Genomic DNA, 17786 nt, shown 5'->3' with positions numbered 1-17786 from the left:
ATGATTTAGGAACCACTATACTTTACTGGGATGCTTTTTCTAGAGAATTTGAATATAAATGGGGGTTAATATATCAATTCAGAAAAACAAGGCTTAATTGGTGAATGTTCGCTCCTCTCAACCCAGGTTCCTTTTCTGCTTGGTCAGTCTGGAACTAGATGTCATTTTCTCATGTGTTGGTGAGAACAGCATGAGACTGTTGGTGGACTAAACTTATTTCAAGCTAATAACAATCATAGCCACTGCTATCTTTTAAGTGCCTACCAAGCCCACTTGCTAGATGCATTACATAAGCGACCTCATTCAGTCATTACAAAATATTAAATGGTTACTATTATTTCTATTTTACAGATAAGGAAACCAATGTAACTAATTCTAAGTAACTAAATGTTAGTGCTAGTGAAGTGCAGACCTGGACTTCACAAGCCCTTGACCTCTCCACTATATAGTATCTCATGAAGCAAAAACTGCAGTTGAGTTTTAAAATTAAAACATTTAAACTAGATCTCCAACATAGCAACAGAACACAATCATGACACTGAAAGAGGTGAATAGAGCATATCTGCTGTTTATCCATCTACCACAAAGGAACATTGTGATGATTAAAGAGCTCTCCAAAAATCTGAGCTTTTTTTCTAAGACAAAACTATTAGACTAAATCTATTTCATTCTTTTTCTTTTTTTAAATTATATTTCTATACTTGAACCACAAAGAAAATCTCAGTGTCTTCTAAGAAGAAATAATACAAAGAACATTCTCTGACTAAAATGCAATAAAACTAAAATCAACAACAAAATCAAAAACTAAAAAAGAACTTCCACCTAGAAATTAAAAACATGTTGTTAAATAACACACAAAAATGTTACATTGAGTGGAAGAAGCCTAACACTAAAAGTACATACAGTATTATTTATTTATATAAAGTTAGCAAGCAAAACTAATCCATGATGATAAAACAGTGGTAGTCAACCTGGTCCCTACCGCCCACTAGTGGGCGTTCCAGCTCTCATGGTGGGTGGTAGCGGAGCAACCAAAGTATAAATAAAAAGATAGATTTAACTATAGTAAGTTGTTTTATAAAGATTTATTCTGCCAAACTTAGCGAAAATCCGACATAAAGTACTTGATAAGTAATTATTATTATATGCTTTAACTTGCTGTAACTCTTCTTTATAAACTTTATAAAGTAAAGTTACTTCCCTACTTTATAAATCACCATTACTGTGGAACCGGTGGGCAGTTAGAAAATTTTACTACTAACAGAGATACAAAAGTGGGTGGTAAGTATAAAAAGGTTGACTACCCCTGGATTAGAACAATGGTTACCTTGGAGCATTGGCCGAGAACGGGCACAAAGGAACTTCTTGATGGATGATGATAGTCTAAATGGTGGTTTCTTGGGTATATACATATACAAAATTTCATCCACCTATACACTTAAAATTCATGTATTTTAATGTATGTAAATTTACCTCAATTCAAACTTTAAAATCAATTAACATAAGTCACCACATTAAAAATTAGAATATTATATTATCAGTCCATAGTGAGAGTGAAAAAAATTTGATAAAATTTATCACCTGTTCATTAAAAATAAAAAAAAATAACAGAAACTAGAAATAGAAAACTAGGAATAATAGAAAACTTCCTTAATCTGATTTAAAAAATGTAAAAGAAATCCTATTAAAGTTAAAATGCTAAAACTTTCTTCTGAGATCAGAAATGAATCAAAGATATATGTTATCACCCCTTTATTCAACATGGTCCTGGAGGTCCTAGCCAGAGCAATAACACATTATCATCATTTACAAAAGGCATAATTATGCATGGGAAAATCCAAAATAATTTAGAGATAAGTTATTATACTTAATAATTGAATTTAGTTAGTATCTGATCAATTTACAAATATCAACTATATTTTTATAAACAAAACTATCAGAAAAATAACATTTATAATAGCATTAACTTTACCTTAGAATAAATCTAATCTAATAAAATATGCACAAAACTTTAACACATAACTTTAAAATACTATTGAAATTGTAAAATCCCTAAATAAATAAAGAGATATACCTTATTTATAAATTAGAAGAGTCAGTAATGTTGTAAACATGTCAATTATCCAAAATCAATTGATAGACTCAATGTAACAATCAAAAGCCCAGCAAGGTATTTTGGAGGGAGAAATTAATAAGTTTCTAAAAAATTTCTTAATGCAAAGAAAACAAGAACATAAAAGGTAGATTTGAAGAAAGGGTTTGGCTAATTTACACCACTGGCTATCAAGCTACATTAATTAAGACAGTGTGACACAAATTCAAGTTTAAGCAAATGGAGCAGCGAATGCAAAAAAGAAGCCAGAAACAGACCTGACATGAACCACCTGATTTATGGCAGAGGTCACATTACAGAATCACGAGTGGTGCGGAATTATAACAAATCATGGCAGGCCAGTTGGATATCCAAAGGGAAAACTTAATCTTGATCTCACATTACCCCATTAACCACATAACAATTCAATTCTAGATAAACTGCAGATGTAAATATGTAAGGTGAAAACAATTATGCTTTCAGAACATGATGTAAGAAAATACCCTCATGACAAATACATAGTGATGAAAAATGATTTGACTTTGGGTGATGGGCACACAACACAATCAACAGTTCAAATGCTATAGAAGTATTTACCTGAAACCTATGTACTATTATTGATCAATGTCACCCCCATTAAATTTTATTTCCTAAAGAAAAACAGAAAATACCCTCATGATCTTGTTATCAGCAAAGACTTTTTGAATAGAAATTTAAACAAAAAGCACTAACCATAAAGGAAAAAAAGGTAAGTTTGATTACATAAAAATTAAGAACTTCTGCTCATCAAAAAACTCATTTAGAGAGTTAAAAGGCTAGGATGTAGAGCAGGAGTCCATGTTTGCAATTTTTACATCTGACAAAAAATGTCAGCTGTATACAGAACATTAAAAGAACCCCTCTAAATAAAAAGAGTGAGACAGTCTAATAGAAACATGGCCAAAGACTTGAATGGTCATGATCCTTCTCTCCAAAGAGCTAAATCAATTTTGGCACATTCAATGAAGTACTATGCTGCTGTAAAAAACAAACAAACAAACAAACAAAAAAAGTGGAGTATCTCTATTCACTCCTGTGCTATGCTAGGAGAAAAGGGAAGTGGGAAAGAGATTTTGCATGCAATAATAACAACCATTTATTTCTTAGCTCTGTCCACTGAAAAAGCCCACAAGCAGTGACCAATCCAGAAAAAGCACCCCTATCATCCAAATGACAATCTTTAGATAACTACTTCCCATGAAAAGGAACAAGGAATCCTTGGAAAAATAGCTGATTCTAGGTGTGGGGCAGGGAAGCTACAACTTGTCATACTAGAAAGCAAGAAAAATATTAGGACATTTAGAATTTTGTCAAATCAACTCATTAGCCAACTTGTAAAGTTCTCTACTGGTTAAAGATAGGATAGTATGGTCCTGGTAGGTTGGCTCAGTCGTAGAGCGTCAGCTTATCTACCCACTCTCCTTTCTCTCTCTCTCTCTCTCTCTCTTCCCCTTTTGCAGCTATGGCTCCAGGAGCTGAGGATGGCTCCATGGCCTTGCCTCAGATGCTACAATAGCTCAGTTGCCAAGCAATGGAGCAATGGTCCCAGATGGGCAAAGCATTGTCCCATAGGGGACTTGCTGGGTGAATCCCAGTGGGGGTGTAGGCAGGAGTCTGTCTCTGCCTCCTGGCTTCTCACTTAAGAAAAAAAATTATTTTGAGTAGCAATAACAATAATATCTAATATGGACTGAAATATAAGTATATTTCAATTTGTGAGTTTATAATGATACCTTAATAAATGTATTGGTTACTTTTGGGAAGTGTTAGAGATTTGACTCATTATTTTGAAAACTGATTAACACAAAGAAACTTTTATTCTGCTGTTATTATTAAATGGGTACCTCAAAGTAAATAAATAGTTGATAAGGAATATTTCTTTTTTTTTAAATTATTTATTTATTTATTCATTTTAGAGAGGAGAGAGGAGCTGGGAGCATCAACTCCCATATGTGCCTTGACCAGGCAAGCCCAGGGTTTTGAACCGGCGACCTCAGCATTTCCAGGTCGACGCTTTATCCACTGTGCCACCACAGGTCAGGCGATAAGGAATATTTCTTTAGAGAAGTGTTCCAGCTAGTAAAGGATAAAGGAATAATAGAAGAATGCATTTTGCAGCTTTTATTGAATTAATGGATCTAGGCAATGATCATTAATGACTGTTAACATCTCATAAAAAAGAGACAACTAGACATTTTATACCTCTTGATGGATGTACACAAAATGAAATATTCTTGCTCAAACACACACACACACACACACACACACACACACAGTCAAACCTGAATCTGAGCAAGCCTCTATATCAAGCTATTGATTTATGGGAAGGAGAGGGGCAAGAAAACATCCTCAGCAATACCAGGGGTTTATGAATAGCAAAATACACAAACAAAAGCTACAGGAAAACATTAAGAAGAAAAAAGATGAAAGAGAACATATATCATAGATTAAAAGAGGCTTAAGTGATATATAAATCAATTGCAATTTATGTACCTTATATCAATCTTAATTTAAACAAATAATATTTGTGCAAAACAGCCTGGAAATCTTTTAACTGACCAGATAGATATCAAGGATTGTATTAATTTTTAATGTCATTTTGTGATTGTTTTCAAAAGAGTCCTTATTTTTTAGAGATATATATTAAAATATTTATAGATAAAATTATAGAACATTCAAATTTGCTTTAAAGGAACCAAGTGAAGGGATAAAACAAATGGAGATGAAACAAGAGTGGTCATAATTTGATAAATTGAATCTGGGTGATGGGTTCGTGAGAGTTCATTATCCTATTGCTGAACTTGCTAATGTTTGAAATTTCTATAATAAATATTTAAAGTTTAAAACATTATTGTTTGTTTTCATTTATTCACCCACTTATTCAAAATTTACTGAGCAACCACTAAGGATTTGAAAACAACAACAATAAAAACATTGAATTTATATAAATTGATGGGAAAAGTTGAGTGTTGAAATAGGATAAAATAGAAAAAAATAAGAGCAGAATCAATAAAAATTCTCCAGAAGAGTAACACTGAAAATCTTCTACTGTATCAGGATCTGGATAAACCTCTTTGAAATTGCCACTTGCCCTCTCCTCATTTGAAAAAAACAAACAAACCAACAACAACAACAAAAACGCACAAAGAAAATCTCTTGGATGAGATTGAACCCCACACCAGCCTGGGTTAATTGATGAAGTAGATGAGCTGGTTTTCATTAGTATTAAAATTTCAGGGTCCTTTTTTTTTAACCTTTATGCAGATGCCTTTCACACCTAACACAGCCCTACTTTTATTTAGTAAACTTGCCTGTCAGTGTAATGTATTATCTTAATGTAATGATTTGATTAAGGCGCACAGTGCAGTATATTAAATGCCTTGTTAAGTATTCAAGATACACATTTTGAGCCTGACCAGGTTGTGGAGCAGTGGATAAAGCATCAGCCTGGAATGCTGAGGATTTAGGTTTGAAACTCCAAGGTCTCTGGCTTGAACACAGGCTCATCAGGCTTGAGCATGGGATTATAGACAAAACCTCATCCATGGTCACTAACTTGATCCCAAAGGTTGCTGGCTTGAACTCAAGGTCGCTGGCTTGAGCAAGGGGTCACTGGCTCAGCTGGAGCCCCCCTAGTCAAGACACATATATGTGAGAAAGCAATGAATGAACAACTAAGGAGCAGCAAAGAAGAATTGATTCTCATCTCCCTTCCTATCTGTTTGTCCCTCTCTCTCTTTCTCACTTTCTCTTTCTATCACATAAAAAGGCACATATTTTGAAATATAAATAGCTGTATGATTTCTATGCAAAATCTCAGTTATTATGGTTTTTAAATTAAAATGACTTCTGGAGCCTCTGATATAATTATAGACACTTTGACCAATATTTCAATTAATCCCAGTTACAATTTATCTTTTATAATATATTCTAAAAGAATGTTACTTTTTTCTAAAGAACTCAGCTTAATTTGGTCACTTATAAATAATCTTATTTTTTATATTATTATTATTATTCTTTAAAACTAAACAACAGTTCAGAAAAGCAAAGTACACATTGAAGAAGACTTAGATTTAAAATGGGCTTTTTAGACATTTTAATTGAAGAAGAAAAAATGATGAGACTTAGGTCAAATTTCTTAAAGAAAGGGACTAGATAACATTTTCATGAACAAAAAATAAATAAAAATATATACTCAGTTAAGGTGGCTCTAGTCAGTTAAGGTGGCTCTAGTCTGCTTTGTGCAGCAGGAAGAGGTCTGCAGAACATTGGACACAATATGTGAAATGTGTCAAGTGCAGAGCCAATTAAGTTAAAAAGAAAGCAATTATGTATGTTGCATATGTATAAGTACATAGATATGTAAGTATGTGTATAGAAAGAAAGATATACATATAGAGATGTAGAAATAGAGCATGGAGAATATTTGAACTACTGGTTTTGATTATTTAGTATTGGAGGGTGGAGAAGTAGGTGGGCATATCATCCGAATCCATTGGGTGACCCTTGGGCCAGCATGGAGTGGAAATAATACTGCAATCCTATTGAAACAGAAATAAGAAGTCTGTGCATAAACAGGCAGTGAGAAAGAGTCTCGGCATCCACTTAAGATATGTGAGTGAGAATTTTGTGGTAAATTATGAAATATTTATGGCAGTTGTTCCCAAACTTTTGAGTCTCAGAGACACTTAAGAAAATGGACGACATTGACATACAGTTGCCAATTTTCTCTTTTTTCAAGTAACTGCATTTTCTATCTTTGCTATCTTTGTCATTTTCTTTAAAATAATGTTTTAATGAAGGAAGTGGGAAAGACATAATTTTGAAAAGAAAAGGAAGAGTCCCTCTCAAATCATGTAGAAAGATTAATGACAGGTATCAGTCTGAATGCCATTTTAGCAGAGCTGGGTTTTCTTTTATTAAACTCTTTTAAAACTCAAATTATACAAATAACCTATATGCACAAATACAGAAAACTTAACAACTAAAAACAGAAAATCACTGAGAAAGTTTGAATCTTCCCATCCATAGATCACCACAACTTGGTATGTATGTACTTGGCATTTGTAATGGATAATTTTCATTAACCAATAGCTATTTTCTGTATGTTTTCTTATCTTTTTTTATTTAGCATTATTATCATGAATATTTTCCAAGAAAATATATATTCTTCCACAACATGATTTTTAATAACTACACAATATTATAGTTGTACAAGCACAGAATAATTTATTTAACCAATTCTTCCATTGTTGAACATTTGTTATTAGTTTTTTTGTTTCAATTTTTCCTCTATTGTAAGCAATACTTGAATTTCCTCAGGTCTCTTCAGCCAGTGAGCACAGCCAGGGTCTACTTAACAGTAGTAACATACCTGTCACCATCTCTTGTCCTCCACCCCATTCATGCAGACTCTCAGCCAGGAACATTTATAGAAGTCACTGGGGATGGAAACTTCATATGAGTTCACTAACAATTTGGCCCTTGTTGGCATAATGTCTCTTCTTGTGAACGTTCTCTGAGCACATTGGTATCCTCTGGAAACCACTGGTATCCGCAATGAGCTTTAAGTGTTCCACATTCTGTTTCATATTTGGGAGAAGCTCGACTCCCATGACCATTTGCGTTATTTTGTGTTAGAGGGATTCAGACCACACATTGCTGCTTAACCCAAAAGTAACCTACTCCCCCCCCCATGGAAACAGCTCCTTCAGCTTGCACTTGTAGGCCCTCTTTCTACAGACCTCAGGCACTAATGTCTGGACTGGTGCGGGGCAGACAAGATGTGGTCCTGGAGGGCCCTCCGTCCGCAGGCTCACCCAGACGAGGGTTCAGACACCTTCTCCAGCACAGACAGGACTCCTTCAAGGAGCACTTGAGGCACCTCTCGCCCTTCACTTGGAATACATTTCCAGAAGTGAATTCCTATGTACATTTTTAAAGGTTTTTAATGTTGTTATAGGCTGAAATGCATCCCCACCATTGAAACCCTAACCTCCTGTAACTCAACTTGTGGCTGTATTTGGAGATTGGGCCATTAAAGAGGTGATAAGTTAAAATGAGATCCTCAGGGTGAGTCCTAATCTAATCAGACTAGTGTCCTTACAAGAGGAGGAAATTTGGACACAAAAAGAGATACCAAGTGAGTACATATTATGCGAGGACACAGAGCAAAGGTGGCTGTCTACAAGCCTGTGGCGGCTTTAGGAGAAACCAAACCAAACCTGCTGACACCTTCATCTCAGATTTCTAACCTCCAGAACTATAAATCCGTATTGTTTAAGTCACTTAATCTGTTATATAACAGCCCTAAAAAATATAATACAAATGTATACTCTAGAATTGGGTAAATCACTTTCACTTCCCATATTATTTTCTTCTTTTATTGTTACTATAAAATTGAAGAATGTCAAATTTTGAAGGACTTGAAGACCCATCAATGAACACTGACAACAGACAGTTCTCACTGGGATAGATTGCAGAGCTTTTTACCTAAAAGTGCTGAAACCTCACCCAGACTTCTGAATCATTCTCCAGGAATGGGGTCCAACTTTGTATATGTACAAAAGCCTTGCCCAGTATTTTTAGAACCTTCCAATTAAAAAGACCACTGACAGTTTCACTAAATAATAAGAACTGAGGAAAAAAGTTATCATCCCTAATTAATGGCTGAGCAGGCAGTAAAACACAGATCTGCTGAGGGTTCTTTCCAAGAAACCACACCACCTTCTTCTCTACACACCGTGAGGTGTGAGCCAGTCCTTGCCTCCAGTTTGAATCAATAAGAATTTATCATCTACCCACCCCTAAGATATTACTTGACCTGAAGTGACAATTACAATAATGAAAATGTTGATGAAGATTATTTCTAACAGATGCTAGCATTTACTGAGCACTTTTATGCTAAGCACTCTGAAAAGAGAATTGCATAAATTAAGTCATTTGATCCACATCACAACCCAGATAGACAGTTACCAGTCTGGATACCATTTTAGCAGAGTAAATCATTCCCATTTTTCAAGTAAGTAAATGAAATAACTTAGTATCAGAAACAAAATACAAACCCTGAATTGAAACTATGTCAAAATGACTCATAAAGAGAAACTTTAACTTCTAAGGGATTCTCAAGAGAAGATGGTCATATATCAAAACATAGGTATGTGTTCCCCATATTGAATGAGACCAACCCTGGAAATTAGGGATAGATTTAGACCTACCCATTAGAGAAAGCAGGTACTGAGTGTGGGTTCTGATAGGTAGCTCAGGTCATAGGAAACCCATGGCATCCAAAGTGTTTGACAACAGATAAAAGATGGTAGTACCTGCAACTTGTGGTGTTAGGTACACCAACAGCAATAAGGAGCATCTATAAGTCAAGGAGAGCCAAGGCAATGCAGACTCTCATTCTAAAAACAAAACAAAACCATGGGATAGACTGATGGTTGGCACTAGGGTTTCAAACAGAAAATGACAGGGGTCAAGAGTCCATGAACAAAGCACGAGGTAAAATTAAATTAGCTGCAAGAACGACCTATCACGGTGTCACTAAATTATTGGACTAAGACAGCTTGTCATGTCTTTTTAGGTACAGGTCTGAATGTATGAGTGTGCATGTGCATGTGTGTATGTGTGTGTATGAAGAAAGGACAAAAATATGACTATAAAATCTATATTACCTCACCATTCCTGATTGTGGTATATTTAGTGACAGGAGCTCATTGATTAAGCAATCCTGGGGTCATGCATAGGGACTTGAGAAGTGTATGTCCTTTGGAATCAGACAGAAGTAAATGTGAATTCTAGCTCTTTGCTTACTAGCTTTGTGACTCACACAAGTTATTTAATTAATCTTGAGCCCAGGATATATAGGAGTCTGTAGAGTTTCACACTGGGCATTCATCAAAACTTACATATTTTTTCTTTCTAATTAAAAATATTAGGCCCTGGCTGGTTAGCTCAGTGGTAGAGCATCAGCCTGGCATGCGGAAGTCCCGGGTTCGATTTCTGGCCAGGGCACACAGGAGAGGCGCCCATCTGCTTCTCCACCCCTCCCCCTCTCCTTCCTCTCTGTCTCTCTCTTCCCCTCCCGCAGCCGAGGCTCCATTGGAGCAAAAGATGGCCCGGGCGCTGGGGATGATGGCTCCATGGCCTCTGCCTCAGGCGCTAGAGTGGCTCTGGTCACGACAGAGCGATGCCCCGGATGGGCAGAGCATCGCCCCCTGGTGGACGTGCCGGGTGGATCCCGGTCGGGCGCATGCGGGAGTCTGTCTGACTGCCTCCCCGTTTCCAGCTTCAGAAAAATACAAAAAAAAATAAAATAAAAAATAAATTTAAAAATTTTAAAAATGAATAAATAAAAATATTTATAGTTGTATTGCTAGAATTTCACTTTTGAAAGCTTCTCATTAATTAAAGAATACATGTAGTATGACAGAAACTAAAGAAAGAATGTACTGAAATACAGTGTGTCCGTAAAGTCATGGTGCACTTTTGACCGGTCACAGGAAAGCAACAAAAGACGATAGAAATGTGATATCTGCATCGAATAAAAAGAAAACTCTCCCAGTTTCATACCTATTCAGTGCAGTTCGATGTGGGCTCACGCACAGATTTTTGGGGCTCCTTAGGAAGCTATCCTGTATAGCCTCTACAGACTCGTCACTGACTGATGGCCTACCAGAACGGAGTTTCTCCACCAAACTGCCGGTTTCCTTCAACTGCTTATCCCACCAAGTAATGTTATTCCTATGTGGTGGTGCTTCGTTATAAATGCGCCAATATTGCATTGCACTTTGGTCATGGATTTGAAGTTAGCAAGCCACAGAACACACTGAACTTTCCTCTGTACCGTCCACAGCTTGACTGGCATGGCCATGGGCTGCTCCATTGTATACACGGTGTTACGTCATCATCTGCGCATGTGCACATGCTGCCACATCATCCTACAGAAACTGGGAGGGCTTTCCTTTTATTTGGTGCAGATTTCACATTTCTATCGTCTTTTGTTGCTTTCCTGTGACCAGTCAAAGTGCACCATAACTTTACGGACACACTGTGATAAATGAATTAATGCATTATTAGATGAACATAGCATCAACACTCTCCCTATATGGAACTCAGACCTGGCTTGAGGAGTCATAGCGATGTCTTTTTTGAACATACTGAAGTCTAGCTCACTAAACTCTAGATTTTATTTGGTATTCCTTTCCTTTCTGGTAGGAAGACGCTGTACCCCTTTCTCCCAAAGTTCCTATCTCTTCCATTCCATCAACTCTTTCTTTCCCTCTGACTTCTTTCATCTTCATTTTAGTTAAGAAGATAATTGGCCTGAAGAAAGGTCTGGAATAAATTCCACTTCTTATAATTACAAGAAAAAAATATCTCACAGATTTTTTAAAATATGTATTAGAGAAAGCATTATTATTATTAAAATGATTATGTTGTCTGTTTCTGGCATAAAGTTCAGAGATTGGGAATAAAATAGAGCCAGTCACAGGACAGATACTCAGAGCACTAAGCTTCATCCATAGCCCTGGGCAAGCACTAAGTGCCACTCTAATACCAACTCTCTCATCATATATCTCCAGTGAATTTCTTCTCATCATAGGCAGTCTTTTATGCAATTCATGCTTCTGTATGTCACACACTAGAATGAAACAAAGACTAGCCAAATTCCTCTGAGAAGACCAACAAATCTATTCTTATTGGTATTCCTGTTAAATCCTTATAAACAGTGGTTAGTCTTCCATGGCCATTTAAGCGACTTTTATATGATTTTTGAAATGCTCTCCAGCCATATTGCTTTTATCTTTTTTTTTTCTTTATTGATTTTTCTCCTTAAGACTTTAATTCACTCTTCTGAGGTTGCTACCGTCAAGAGAGAAATTCTGCAGATCATATCGAGATAACATTTTAACCCAGATTGGGTCACATGCACCTCACATAAGAATACCAGCTTCCTGCAGATAACTGATCCTTTCCTGCATTTCAAGCGCTTTCGATCTCTCTTTTCATTTTATTTTCTGTCCCTTAGTATTTGAGACTTAATCTTTCTTCAGTTTTAGTCTTCATGCTGAGCTCATCTGAAATGTCCCAATAATTGCTACCAGCTAAATCTGGCTTCATCATTCTGAAAATTCCTCATTGAAACCAGCCCTGTAGAATCTGATCATTTTCACAGGTTAAAGTGACATTTAGGACGTAGCTTTGCCAATACATTATATTATAAACATAGATCATTCTGGGTGAATTTGATAATATTTCTAAAAGGTGTATAACATTTAGGTAACAGCTTTAACAAAACACCATTCCACTTGATTAAAGCATCATCTAACTGGAAATATTTTTTTTAAATCATGTGGTGAGTAAACCTCTATAAAGTTTATGCTTAGCTGAAAAAATATCTTTGGTATTGATTGTTAGAGAGACCAAGTCCTGTATGCACTGGGAGAATGAGAGCTTATTTTATTTTATCTTCCAGATGTTATATCTATTAAATTCAACAAATATTTTCTGAGTTCCTATGAGGTGCTAGGAATTCTGTGAGGTATTGAATATACAATTTAAAAGAGTATCAAGGACTATAAATATGGATATATTCCAAATAGACAAACAAATTAATTACATCATAAGAAATATATATTTGAAGTATGTACAATGATTGAAACTATCTGGGGAGTCAGGGAAGGTTTTCTGAGGGAGGCAACATTTGAACATTAAATTCAAGTATTTTTGAGGGAGACTATGAATTTATTTATTTTTTACAAGTTTTGCCTTTATCCCTTAAACTGAGGTTATCATCATTATCACCATCACATTAAATCACTTATAGTCCTGTCATTTAGAAAGTACTGCCTACATTTCACAACTATTTCCAATTGTCCTCCCAGTATTAGGGATAAGAGGAGTACAAGGCACATCTGCAAAAATATTGAAGTCGATTTAAAAACTTATTTTCCTTCCTCTTGGTATCCTATTTTTCCCCCTGGCCTACTGGCATCAACCCTGTGTCTTAATCTGGTTAAACTCTATTACAGTACGAATTGCCAAGTAAAAATATAAATTCTGTTCTCCCATATGTTTGAATTTTAACAGGGCAATAGAAAAATGAAAATGACTAGGAATTGCAAAACAGTAAAGCTATAATGAAGGAATGATTGGCAGTCGGTTGACATCTAGGGCCACTTCTACAGATTAAATAATGTAAGAAGCCATGGAACAGCATTCTTACAAAATTAGTGATGGGATAAACATCTCTATTCCAGTTTAATGGGTACATTGATTTTCCTCAAGGTCACAGAACAAAACAAATGCAGTTGTCAGAAATCTAAGTGCCTTAACTTCTCTGTGCCTAGTTCTCCCTATTAGACAATCCCATATCCCCTGTTATTATTTGTTAATATTATTAGTTTAAATAGCTGAAGTATAATGATTTCCATGGTGCAGTGATATATAATTTCCACTCTTGTTCTTGTGTATCTTATTGAACCCTTAAAATAACCAGGTGAAGAAACCGAGACACTTAGGAGTTAAGAGGCTTGCCCAAGATCACATAGCTGGTGGGAGAGTTGGTACTGGTCTGATATGTGAGGGCCCAGGGTCTGTGTCATTGTCATTTCTCCTTTGCCTGAGTGGATGCTGTTGATCTGTTTGACCTCAGCATAATCTTGCCACTGTCCACTGTGCAGCCAATTGAAGAAACCAACCTTCATACAGAGGCAGTTCTTCAGCGATCAAGGACATAAAAATAACTGTGTTCCCACCCTGGCCGATTAACTCTGTTAAGAGTGTCAGACATACATAAAAGTTGCTGGTTCGATTCCTGGTCAGGGTACATATAGGAACAGCTCATTATTCCTGGTTTTTCTCTGTCTCTCTCTCTTTCCCTCTCTCTGTTTCCTTCCTTTCTTTCTAAAATCAATAAATCTGGTGTGAATGAATCAAACAAACAAACAAAAAACAGCTGTGTTCTGAGGCCAGAACTTCCCCGAAATCCTCTTCTTTTTTTTTTTAATAGGGAAAGGAAAGAGAGAGAGAAAGAGAAAGTTTAAACTCATTGTTTCATGTAATTGTGCATCTATTGATTGCTTCTCACATATGCCTTGACCGGGGATCAAACCGGTGACCTTGGGCTCAAGCTAGTGACCTCAGGCGCAAGCCCAGACTTCAGCACTCTGGGTAGACACTACCTACTGTGCTGCCACCTGCAGACTCCCCAAATCCTCTTAAGGTCCATTCCAAGAATATATTATTTGTGAAGCCCAGATATTCTAACTTTTATTATTTTGCATTTATTTTTTGTTTATAAAAATAGTATAGAACATGTTGCATATCTATGACATCAAAATAGAAAGCATACAATGTCCAGTGCAACCAGTAAGTTCCAAGGCACAGAAGCCCCAGAAACCCCAGATACAACAAATTCTCACCCTGCCCTCGCTTCTCAAGTGGTATTAGCAGGCTTCCTGTATGATTCTGACGTGGAGTCAGCTGAAGTTGTACGAGTTGACAACCAGAACCCCCCATAGATGGCATTCATTTAGGAAGCATGACTGGTGGTTTCATACGACTGGAGAAAAGGGGGAGGGGAAGCCAAAGAGAGGAGGAGGAGGAGCCCTTGGCAGAATTCCAAGTTCCGTGGCACTGGCCCCACAGAACTTTGGAAACAAGAATCAGGCTTGGGCTGCACAGGTTCCAAGTCACAGGGCTTCCATGGCTGGCAAGCATCGAGCCGGAAATTCAGTTGAATAGAGCCCTAAATGTTTTTTTGTTTGACATTCATGCTTAACAGAAAATGATGAATCCATTAGCAACTCCTTCCGTTGCCAAAAGAAACAGACTTGCACTTGTAGATTGCTTTCATTCTGCACTATCAAGCCACTGCATGTGCTGCTTTCACAAAGCTGACAGTCATCTATCATTTTTAAATGGGTTTAGAGGTACAGTCGTCTTTGTCTGAAGTGTGTGGATGTGTCAGCGTGAATGCGACTCATTAAAACAGACCGATCCAAACAGTTTAAATAGGATTCACAGTAGGGGGAAAATGTTTTATTTGAGGTTTGTTTGGAATTATTTTGAAGTTTGTCACTAATTTTGAAAAACAATGGGCTCATTTTTCTAACTTCTTTTTTTTCTCTCCCTGAGATGTGTTCAAGAGAACAAATAGCTATATTATATGCTGTCTCAAAAACATGCTCTTTTGGAAATGAAGAAAGATTCTATGATTATGAAATTTAAGAGTTCCCTTGTGCTCTAGAACATTTCACATACTTAAAGGACTTCATGAAACTCCTCCAAGTTTTTCTCACTCTCTCTTCAGCCCCTAACCCCCAACCCATAAATGACATCTATGAGCATAATCTTTAGACCCATTTTTCATCATTTCAATTAGCCTCTCAAGAAATACTTTTTGAAGTCAATGATTTAACATATGGATTAAATCTTCCATAAAATGGGTTCAAATATTAGGATGAGGGCACCTGGCTATATGCTTATATACATCTGGGTTCCATAGGATGTTGTTTGTTTTAAATGCTTCAAGATGTTCAATAAAATTGAATGTGGCCAAACTCATGCCCAGTATAGCCTGTGGGCTTTCAACTTGCTTCTCAGTGGCTCTCTTCTCTCTCTCCCTCTCTCTCTCTCTTTCTCTCCACACTGATATTATGTTCCAAAAGCAATAATGGAAGCGAAAAGTGCCGGAATTAAGGTCCAAGAAGATGTGCACATATCAATAAAGATGAAAGTAATTTGTCAAGAGTTTCAATGCAACTAGTACGGTTGATTTTTTGAGTTTTATATGTGGTTACAGAGAGTTATTCAAAATACTTAACACCTGTAAGTCCTAGGCACAGCCAATCAGAATGGTCACCAGGGCAGAGTCCTGAATCCCCTTTACTAGGGCAAGTGTTACCCATTAGATTGCTGGATGCAGGGGAGTCAGAGAGTCTCAGAGTGACATCAGCAAGGCTAAGGCAGTACATAGAGGTGGCTGGGTAGATAAGAACTGAGGGCAGTTGCTATTTATAGACCAGTAGAGAATTATTTCAACTTTTTAATGTACTGCTATATCAGTGTGTATTGGTTGAATTCCAGTTCTGTTTTTACCATCTCTTGTTCTTCATTGCATAGATTCCTTGGATTAAGGAAGAAGAAAAAGCAAGAAGACCCCCACTATATTTCAGCATTGCTCTATAGTCTACTACTTTCTGTGCAGCACCAAATCAACCGCACCTGCTAAGTCACCAAGTGCTGTTCAAGTTGCTCCTACAGGACTGAAAGGTTGTTGGAAAGTGAGGGATTGCCTAACCTGAGGTGGCATAGTGGATAAAGCATCCACCTGGACTGCTGAGCTTACCAGTTCAAAACCCTGGGCTTGCCCAGCCAAGGCCCATATGAGAAACAACTACGAGTTGATGCTTCCTGCCCCCACCTTCTCTCTCTTTCTCCTCTCTCTAAAATCAATAAATAAAATCTTAAGAAGAAAAGAAAGAGAGGGATAAAGAATAGGCTATCAGAAAAGGGTGAAATAGTGAATATGATAGTATAAAAAACATTTTAAATAAGAATAATTCCTTAGTCTTCACCCCATTTTACCCAAAGACTTCTAGATTTTTAGCACTGCCAGGCCCATTTACAGAATAAAATCTATAGAAGATATATTTAACTTGTGTCATATGTCCTTTACAGAGCTAAAATAATTGAACATAAATTAACCTATTCAGTCATTCATCACCACACCACTCCCACAAAAGGTAAATTCAAGGCAAATACTGTGATTCACATTTTGCAAGTGAAGAAGTTAAAGCAAATTTTAAGATTCTAAGGCTTGAACCAACCAAGGGCTAGTTGAGGTCAAGTTTCTTGTATCCAAGACTGCTTTGATGAAGTTGCCAAGTTGTCTGACAAGTAACAACCATATATAAAGAGGAAGAGAAAATGTAACAATTCCAAGCCCTCATTTTTTACAGAAATATAATTGAATGTCTCTAGCGTAAACCACTTCAGAACCTGAAATACACATCAAATATAAGGAGGAAAAAGATGAATGTATCATTTTTATAGAAAAAGCACTGATAAAAAAATTTCTACTTATACGGATACAAGTATAATTAAAAGCTTTTGATAGAGAAAGAGATCATAGAAAGACCAGAAGAGAGGGATGAAGTACTACATTCCTTAAAAGTTGCTGGGAGCCAGAATGTGGCCATTACGTCCGATTTTTCCAGGCAACATACACTATATAGCAGAAGGTGGCACTTCCAATCAGAATCTCAAAGCTCAAATACAAAACATTTCATTTAAACTATGGACTTATATGCTTTATACAATTATAAACTCAATAATGTTTAGGTAAACAAATACATGCTTTATAAAGATTCAAAGTCCTGAAACTGTAAGAACTTCATGCAGTTTGTTTAATAACAGAGGATAAAAGGCAGGCTGTGGAGTCAGACTGCCCAAGTTTGCAATCTAGCATTACCATTTTGTGACTGTATAACCTTGGATAAATCATTCCCTTTGGCCCGGCTTGTAAAATAGTGATATTAAAAGCACATGGTGAGGTGGTGATGATTAAATGAGATATGTTTGTCAAGTTCCAATAGAACAAATGGTGAGGAGTAGATGTTTCGGAGCTTTCTCCTTGCTGATAAAT

The 17786-nt window shown here is 36.5% G+C and overlaps 1 long non-coding RNA gene across 1 annotated transcript in view; it reads left to right on the top strand.

Annotated features, from left to right (window-relative positions):
- LOC136312204 (uncharacterized) overlaps window positions 1–16747 on the top strand; it is a 66871-nt gene extending 50124 nt beyond the window's left edge. The window contains exon 3 of the long non-coding RNA XR_010726906.1: window positions 16262–16747. This is a non-coding gene — a long non-coding RNA (uncharacterized lncRNA). The remainder of the gene's footprint in view (window positions 1–16261) is intronic.
- The last annotated feature ends 1039 nt before the right edge of the window (window positions 16748–17786 follow it).

Source organism: Saccopteryx bilineata, chromosome 8 (assembly GCF_036850765.1).
Source record: "Saccopteryx bilineata isolate mSacBil1 chromosome 8, mSacBil1_pri_phased_curated, whole genome shotgun sequence".
Lineage (NCBI taxonomy): Eukaryota > Metazoa > Chordata > Mammalia > Chiroptera > Emballonuridae > Saccopteryx > Saccopteryx bilineata.
This window is presented reverse-complemented; position numbering and strand designations above follow the sequence as displayed.